This window comes from Wolffia australiana, chromosome 8 (genome assembly GCF_029677425.1).
Source record: "Wolffia australiana isolate 7733 chromosome 8, ASM2967742v1".
NCBI classification, from domain to species: domain Eukaryota; kingdom Viridiplantae; phylum Streptophyta; class Magnoliopsida; order Alismatales; family Araceae; genus Wolffia; species Wolffia australiana.
This window is the reverse complement of record NC_135842.1, coordinates 13,038,580-13,048,747: the sequence shown is the minus strand read 5'-3', so window position 1 is coordinate 13,048,747 and position 10,168 is coordinate 13,038,580.

Sequence of the window (10,168 nt, the reverse complement as noted above, 5' to 3'; positions counted from 1 at the left end):
GAATTTTCAAGTTGTTGTATATGCAAGAGATATGTGAAGATGCAAGTGATAGAAGATTTTGTAAAGTTGTCATTTTTAAAACAAACTAAATATATCATGAAAACCAATACTTGGTGACTGACAATGTGACAATGTTTTCTTTATGTTGTTCCATTCTGTTGAGGTGTATGAGAACAAGAGATATGATGGAGAATACCTTGAGATAGAAAATAATGATGATGAGACTGATATTCTCCAACCCAATTAGACTTAATAGCTTGAATTTTATAATTGAGCTGACATTCAATCATTTATTAAAACTTCATAGAAGTTTTAAGCAGGTCACTTTTACTCTTGAGTGGGTATATCCATGTGTATATGCTGTAGGCATTAATTAAAGAGACGTAGTTGGAAAAACTAAGATGATATGGATTAGCTCAAGGGGTTTCAAAAACATGTGATTAGAAAGGGAAAATGAGAGTTGCTTAACCTTAGAAATGCATCATGATTCACAAACATGCTGACTGGGAAATTGAGTTAAGGGAAGACCAAAATGCAAATTGCTGTTTTGAAAATATGAAAGGAGGGATGTCCTAATCTGTGATGTCAGATATTAGGTGATGTTTCTGTGATGGCGTGCATAGTTGATGCATGCAGTAGAGACTGTTGCTGGGTATCAACTTTTAGTAGTATTTTTCCAGTCATGTGATCCTTTGAAAAACTTACATGAGGATGAAATTCAGCATACACATTGTTATTAAGTGTTAGCTGGAGAACTGAAGTACACATACCTGATCTGTCACCAGTATGCAGCATGTATGGTCTGTTATATGGTTTTCATTGATAAAACAGATGTTCATCCAATATTACATGGTGGGTCACTCTGCAATCTAGGTTCCCATGAGGTGTGACAGGAAAATAAGTGCTTGTAGGAGCCATCTGTGCTACAAGAGTGAAGTAATAAGTTTGAGGTTACCACGGACGTCCTGAAGTACACCATTGGTTCCTTGTAGCCCTTGTCAAGGTCTAAAATGATCGTAACACACATCGTATAGGTGGAAGATTCTCGAACAGATTTGACATCTTGGACCTTGAGGGTGATGACCCTGTCCTCTAGATAGGGGTTCTTCAGATTTTTTTGGATTTTCCATAGGTGGAAGTAGTTTATCATCCTCTATCTCTCCAAAAATAAGCATGTTTTCTTTGGAGAATAGCATGAAGAAGATGGTATCAAATGAGTACAGTAGAGCATAGCATTGTGAGTATTCATACAAGTTCACAATGATTCTTGGGCCCATGTTGTTTATGCTAGACAAACTGTAAGGTCAGCTTAACGACTTCGCACTCCGCATCACCTAAACATGTTGCAATGTTGAGAATGTCTTGAAGAAATTCATCAATGATCCATGTAACTCTTCAAAGATTGTGGAGAGTATTTATTAGCTCCAAGTCTCTTGACTCTGAGCTGGAGGATATTTCACAGTTAAGTGTGAGATACACTTCATAGGCAGCAACACAACCTTGGATGATAGGCAAGACTTCATCAGTCATTGAAGACATGATAGTGGCCATGACTGCAATATCCCTTTTCCACAGTGGGTCCTCTGAGTCTGAAAATATGGCCACTGATGATGATTTTTCATGGGTAAGATGCTCACTTGGACCTTGAGCCAAGACAATGGTATGAATACAGTGTTGCCGCACTAGACAATTAGTTTGGTGAGCTTTATCCACACCAGGAATATGACATGTTGATGGATCTGAGGACATTATTCTTCTTCTTCCACGGCAATGCACAACAGCCTTTTTTGAGTTTTAGTCTTCTTCAGGATCAGAAAATGTGTTTTGATACATTTTCTGAAACCGTGCGTAAAGATGAAATAGAATCGCAAAGGGAGATGACTTAAGATAAAGACTTTAGGAAGAGAAGAACTACAAAAGACACAAAAGGGGAGTTGCAGAAGAAGTGAGAAAACTTGTGATTGTAATGTTTGCACAACAGCCTATTTATAGGCATGAATGTGGGTTTAACATGTGTGTTTTACAATGTTCCAGATGACGGGATGAGAGAGGGTGACAAGGTGGAGTTTCCACCATACATTTTAATCATGGGATTTGCTCTGTCATTCAATATCATAAGCAACTGCTAGCCTCTTTGCCTTAATGGATTTGGCAGCCGTGGTTAGTTTTCTCTCCTTCAAGTCTTTAACAATGATAAGGGTGACTCTGGTGAGCAGCATCAAGGAGAACTCCTACACATAGATAATCAATACGGCTCTGGCGTGACAAGTGACCAGGATTGAAAGAGAGAGAGTTGACATGTTTTCTATGGGGGGAAAGATGCCTACCTGAGTCTCTTAAAACTTAAATTGAAATTCAATACAAAAATATGTTTTCATTTGTTTATATGCACATAAGTGACAGTCAGTGACACAATCTGGATGAAGTGAAATATTTGGTGAAGATGACATACTCTGACGGATTTTAGTAAATTTCCGAGGCGCATGACGTGACAGATGACATGATGAACTTCCCATCATAGTTCATAATATCATTAAACTTCCCATCTGGTGCCGTAATCTCATGTTCTAGGTCAACAATGGCACAGACATTTATCTTCTGCATGATAATTAATCTAAACAGTAACTCAAAAAGTCCAGACCCCATTTAAAATATCCACTAAAATTTGTCCAAATTATGACATTACGACGTCACCGTGTCTCCACTTCAACACTCTAGTCTGAAGAGGTCAACGCATTTCTCTTCTTCAGTGCTCTGGAGAGAATAAGCCCTGCTGTCTAACAATCACTAAAGGTGAGGAGACAATAACGTAAGTTTTTATCTCTTCCCCCCCTTTTATAGTGTTAATGTTGTTGACGAGATAGAGTTCGCCAGAAGCCTGTACTGTAAAAGGGTTCAAAGATATCCTCTTCCTTTGGCGAAATATCTGAGGATTGCCAACTCCTCTCCATAGATAACAGAAGGCCCTCGGCGACGGGCGGCCCTGCCCTTGACTCGTCGTCGTCGTCCCTGACGTGACGGCTGACTTGTGTTTTGGAAGTTTTGTTCTGTCTTGCTCTTTCCGAGAGCTTGCCGGCAGAGATGCAGTGGTAGCTTAACTAGTGCCATTAAGACGAGGTTTGCCAAGCCCAACGGGCAACAGCAGCATGTCAAGGCGCAGCCGACCGCTGCACCCCCCACTGCCTTACCCTTCTCCGTCCTGAGAGAGAGGGGGAGAGAGAGGGGAAAGAGAGAAGCAGAGAGAGAGATGGGAAAGAGAGAGGGGGAAGACAGAGATGGGAAAGAGAGAAGCAGAGAGAGAGATGGGAAAGAGAGGGAGAGACAAAGATGAGAAACAGAGAAGGATAGACAGAGATGGGAAAGAGAGAGGGATAGACAGAGATGGGAAAGAGAGAGAGATAGACAGAGATAGGAAAGAAAGGGAGAGAGAACCAGAAAAAGGGAGAGCGTAAGACGGATTGAAAGAGAGGAAGAAATGAAGAAATAATTGGGAATGCAATAGAAAGACGATCAGGAATAATGGGATTGCAATAGAAAGATTGAAAGAGAGAGAGATGAATAGAAAGATTTAGTGCGAGACGATTGAAAGAGAGAAATAGGAAACAATTGGGAATGAAATAGAAAGGCGACCAGAAGAAACGAGAGTGAGAGAGAGAGAGAGAGAGAGAGAGAGAGAGAGAGAGAGAGAGAGAGAGAGAGAGAGAGATGGAGTGAAATACGACTGAAAGAGAGAGAAATGAATGACTTCGGAACGAAAGAGAAAGGCGAGGTGTGAGGAAGATTGAAAGATTGAAAAAGAGAAGGTGTGAGAGAAAGATTGAAAGAGAGAGAGAGAGAGAGAGAGAGAGAGAGAGAGAGAGAGAGAGAGAGAGACAAAGGAAGAGAGAGATGGAGTGAAAGATGATTGAAAGAAAGAGAAATGGACTTGGGAAAGAAAGCGAAAGGTGAGCAGAAAAAGAGAGGGTGTAAGACAAAGGTTGCGAGAGAAAGAGAGAGAGAAAGAGAGATAGCAGACAGACAGCTAGACAGACAGATAGACAGATGTAGACAATAGAGAGAGAGAGAGAGGCCACAAGCTTTCCGACAAGAAGATATTTAGAGGTTGGCAGAGATCTTACATGTCCCGGAGAACTCTACTTCGATGAGGAGAGAGAGATAGAGATGAGGAGAGAATCGGAAATCAAACAGAGCGAGGAGCTCTAGACAGATTGAAAGAGAGAGAAATGAAGAAAGTGTTGGGAATGAAAGAGAAAGGCCACGAGAAAAAGCGAGAGTGCAAGACAAAAATTGAGAGAGACAGAGAGAAAGTCAGATTGCAGACAGACAGCTAGACAATATAGATAGACAGATGAAGATGATAGAGAGATTATAGAGAGATAGATATAGATAGCAGACAGACAGCCAGACAGATATCGATGATAGAGAGAGAGAGAGAGAGAAAGAGAAAACAAGCTGTCCGACAAGAATATATGTAGAGGTGGGAGGAGATATTACGTTTCCTGGAGAACTTTATTTTAATGAGAAGAAATTTTTTCCTCACGCGGGGTAACGCGTTTTGTAGGGCTGACCGTGTCTTATTATTTCTACTATTATTGTATTATTATTACTTAGGCAGTTTATGGCCTTCTATATATAATCTTGTTGACTTGTAATTTGATTACCTAAACCAACAGTTTATTTTTTTCAATTAGCGCGTGACATAAAATTCATCGTAGTGTGGACGCGTCATCCCCCAAGATTAAATTATGCCTCCACAAGTAGAAGACTTTATTACTTACCAATTAAAAATCGTAGGAAGACTACTGTGGATTGAAAAACAACTCGGTCAGAGTAAACTGTAAAGGTCAATCAAGAGGGTCTGTGTGAGAGACTTATTCTTTTGATTCAAACGTGAAAATTAGGTCTACAACGTATTTAAAAAATAAAATGTAAAAATCAAGCTACCGGGTACCCATGACTTGTGTAGATTTTCTTCTTCCACAAACTACATACCCCTTAAGATAGTTGAAACAAGAAAATTCACATCGACAACACGCAGTAATCACATTTCATTGTCGTTGTTCATTTTCCACTCTTATTTATTTTCAGAAACTCGACCGGTCGCAATTGACTTAAAGGGAATAGCCTCTCTCAAGGGGTGAAATTTTGGGGATGTAGTTTTTGGTAGTTGAAAAATATTTCTATCTCCTTATTTTATTAAAACTGTCATTTTCAATGTCTGGTGCCAGAACTTTGAAAGGTATGTATGCCACATGATCAAAATAACGGAAGACAGCTAGGCTTATTGATGCAAATGATCATTATTAAAATGCCAAATCACACTTAAAAACGTTGTAAACAATTATCCCTACAGTCCGAGCAAATTGGTGGCTTTAACAATTTCGAGTTCAATAAAGTGGGTTTAAAATGCTTTGACCTAGATTTTTTTTGTGCATTTTGACATGATGAAAGTTAAAATATCAATGAAACGTTTCCAAGTAGGTCTAATTGATGCTACTCCTTAGATACAACAGACAACTCAGATTGTGCTCCACATCTTTTTATGTTTAGTATCCCAGCCGTCACCTGCCAAAGGGCATAGATCCAACAATATCCAGTTGATTTGCCACAATCAGGAGAGCATCCCATGAGTCACATGATAGACAAAACAATGAATGACATAAATTGAGGTCGATTGGATAGATGAGGAAAACAATAATGTATCATTGCTCTATTTCTGCTTGTAATTGGTATCACGGAATATCTGGCTTAAAATTTATGGTCACATCTCACCATTGGTAGAAAGCTAGAGAAAATATTGAAAAACAGGAAATCTGTAAAATCTAGTGGCAAGTATTCTCAATCAAAATTATAGTTGTGATAGCGCTAACTCCTATCTTTTCATGGAGATATTTTTAGCAATTTTATAATGTCTAATCACATTAATGATTTTAGGCTTCCCCAAAGTAGATTTCCTCAAATAAGCTCAAAAAAACTCATTTTGTAAGATTGTAAGCCTATGTTTGATCTACTTTTTTTCATAAATGGAAAGAATCAACATTTATTGGTATATAAATATGATCAATAAACTATTTCTCATTGTATTTAAATATCAAATGATAAGAGTAATAAGTATCTGCAAAAGTTTCCTGAATACCCATATATTTAAGACTAACTTTCTCAACGTTATGCTTTAGACATAAAAATTACGTATGAAATGCAAAGCCATTTCCCGAAGAAAATTTTTGGAAAATTATTTTCATTTCCATTTTTAAAAAAATATATTACATGAAATGTAGTCACTAAGTTACTTTTAGACTTAGTATCCAAATATAAATAAATAGGTATAAATATCATACACATTCTTTAAGGGCCAGAGAAACTGAAAGTACGATGTCTCAGTTGGAAAATGCTTTCCAGAATCTGAACTCATTTCTGACTGACTTTTCAAATGTGAGGCTTTATATAATTTTTTGCATTAAATGGTTGCCAATATTGATTAGCGATATTGTTTACATTTTATTAGATGATAGAAAATATAGTAGAGGTACACCACCATGGGATAAGCCATGATAGCTTGGTTCCACGTTATTTTCCTTGTCTTCCATGACCTTCATAAATTTGAAGTAAAAGCCGCAGCAGCCTTCCTCTACCTTTAAAGCTTGCGCCAGTAAAGAGTTACGAACATGAATTTAAAGGTTTCCTTATATCTTCATGTGGTAAATTTAAGTTCCATGTTAATCATCACAACAATAAATTTTTTTTCAAATATGAACATGAACTTAAAGGTTTCCTTATATTTCAATGTGATTTTAATTTTTTATCTAACTTATGATAGTTTCCTTCAGCCTATAGCATACATTCTGAAAAAGAAGTAATCATGTTATCATATTCATTATTATGATTTTTCCTGATTTAATATTCATCATTTAAATTTATATATTAATATATTAATTCCCCAAAGTGTCCTCAAAAAATTCATACAAATTAAAGTATGAAAAATCCTTGATGTCTTTAATGTTAAAATGAAAATATTAAAAAATTCTTTAGCCACTTATAATTATTATTTGCTTGACGAAATTCTCATCTCATGGATCACATTTTTATGATGAGTTTCTATTTTTATATTTTCCAGGCTCGGGTAGCCTTACTTATGATCTTATTAGTAAAATACACTCTTAGATACCATGGCCATATTTTTCGATAAGTTTAGTTCCTACATAAATTTTCTACCAATCTCTGAATATTCTTATCTCCTGAATATTCTAAGGGTATAAGTTATCTCACTTTGAGGTAGAATGTATTTCATTATATTGTCTTTAATGTTTCTGAATTAATTTAGGTAGAAGAGTCTACCCAATGTTTGGAATATTTAACAATAATATTTTGGGTAATGCATCCATCCCGGAGAGTCACCAATATCTTAAATTAGTATTTCATGTCTCCTAAGAAATCTCTTATTTAAATGATATACCCACATGAAATCTCAGGCATTGGTCTAAAACTACTGATCATTCCATATGTGATCTTCTTTTCTCGGGCACTGAACCACTGACACCCTAGAAAAATATGTGTTTAAAATTTATGTACCAAAATACCCTTCTAAATATACCTACTACATTTTTGTGAAAGCCCATTTTTATCTTTGAAGCTTAAATGCTTTGGAGATAATTATAATATGGGTTTACATTTTTATACAATGTCAGAGATATACCTAAACATAAACCATAGTTCAAAATGAAGCTATAATATGGGCCTTAATTTTTTTATTTTTTAGTAAATATTTTTTATAATTTTAGTAAAGCCTAAATTTGAATATGCAATAAAATTACAATCATTGGTATTTTAGTCAAAGACAGTATTCAGTACTGAGTATATTGAATAAGGAAATTAAATTCTTTCAATATAATTATTTTATTTTATTATATAAATATAATTTAAATCATGCATTTTATTATGGTTTATTATAATAAGTCCATAGTTATAAATCATGTAATATCATCTTGAAAAATATTTGAATTATATCCCCATATTATACTACATATTATTAATAATTAAGAAATTTCGAATTATAACATAAGTTAAAATAAAGTTTCTTTAACATAAAAATTAAATTTTTTGTCGATTAGTAGTTAATAAATACATTATATTTTTTATATTCCTGCATATATGATCCTAAAAATGAACAGGATTTTTTAAAAACTATTTCCCCATCTCCTGCCTCATGATTGTATGATTCAATAATAATCACATAATAAAAATTAAAAATTTATTGCACACAAAATTTACCCCTTTAAGAAGATAACACATACATGTTGATAAAATTCCTATACATTTTTATTTATGATTTAAATAACTTACAAAAATATTAAAATATAAATGATCATAATTTATTTTCGAAATTAATAAATCATTTTTAAGCAAAATATAGAAACTGACCACTAGAAATTACTCTATCGTAAGTTTGGGATTGACATATAGGGTTTTGAACATACAGTCATATAATAATTTCTGCATACTTTAATGATATTATAATTGATAAGCCAAAAATAGGGGTAAATTTTATACAATTTGAAACCCTTGTCGTTGTCAATTTTAGCTTATACAATAATATTTATAGAAACTCTACTTAGGATGTGTAATGGTAAGTACGAGTATTGCCCAAGGGAAGCTAGTAAGGAATCAAATTGATGTTCTTCTTGAATAATTTAAACCTAATTAGGGTCAATTTAATCTTCAACAGAGATCAAATTACCCTAATTAGAGGGGAAATGTAGAAAGAGGGATAGAAGAGATGAGATGAATAGAAGAAATAAGGAACTCTAATTTGAATTAATTGATCCAATTGAAGGGATCAAAGAATTCAAATAGAGAGATTGAGAAGAAGATTTAGATTTGTTTTGGCTGATTCTGCAGATTTGATAATTTAGGAAAAACTACTCTACTGAATATTGAAATGGGAAATTTAATCTCCTAGAAAGTTGTTTTTTATAGTTTTCTTGAAATGAATTTGAATACCCAGTTAAATCTCTCAATTGCTCCTCTCAATCCTAATCAGAGCCTGTACATGACGCTCAAGCCAACGATTTAGAAGTTCAGACAGAAATTAAGAAGAACGATGAAGAGATTCAACTAATAACATCCAAAATACACCAAAAATTCAAATACAATGAAGGAAAAGGTACCAAACAAGTTGATCCAGGCTGGAGCTCCTCTCTGTCATGAATCTGTGATAGAGCACCATCAAGAATGAGCCCCCGCTCTCGAAATTTAGCTTTTATACTTAGGTTCCATGGTCAAAATTACCATTTTACCCCCGTTTAGTAATTAATTTTATCTATCAATGTAGGCTTGATCTGAATGATCCAACCATATAGATAGAAAGAGGGGATCAAGACGAGCAAATTCATAAAAAAAATCATCTCAATCGGACTTTAGGATCAAAAGCTATTAATAAATGAATTTTAAACCAATTTAAGCCATTGGATTTAAATTCATTTATTTATTCATGACGTGTCGCCCTCATTGGCGAGCGCATTTTGATTTTTCTCCTTTTTGGACAAAAGTCCTTTAGAAAGCGTGGAATTGCTACTGAACGTCGCCCAAAAATAACTGTGTATATGTCCCTTGCGCATTCTCTCTCCTCTAATTTTTCCTGAAATCACAAAAATACCATGCATATTTTCACATACGGACCTGCCAAATTTACATAATGTGTCTATGCCACTACTGAGAGCTGTTTTTAGGGATATAATTGCAACTCGCAATTACAAAAAGCCCCTGGAAGAGTACAAATTGCTTTAAAACTCATTTTCTTATTATAAATATATCCTTTTCCTCTTTAAAAATTCAATTCTCACTTAAATAAATCTCAAAAAATATAAATAAATTCTAGAAAATTCCAGAAAATTTCAGAAAATCCTATAAAATTCAGTATTTCATCCCCATAATTATTAAACTCGAAATTAAAATTTAAACCTGCCATTTTCATTTAAAAATAGTTATTTCAAGCTCAATTAAATCCCAGAAAATTCATAAAATTAACAGAAAATTAGGGAAAAATTAGAAATCACTTGGAAACATTAAATTAATGAAAATATATGATAACAACCCCATTAAAAGTTCTTTAAATGCATAAAATTGTGGTAATAGCATTAAATAATGACTGAATTTAGGGTGTTATCAATAA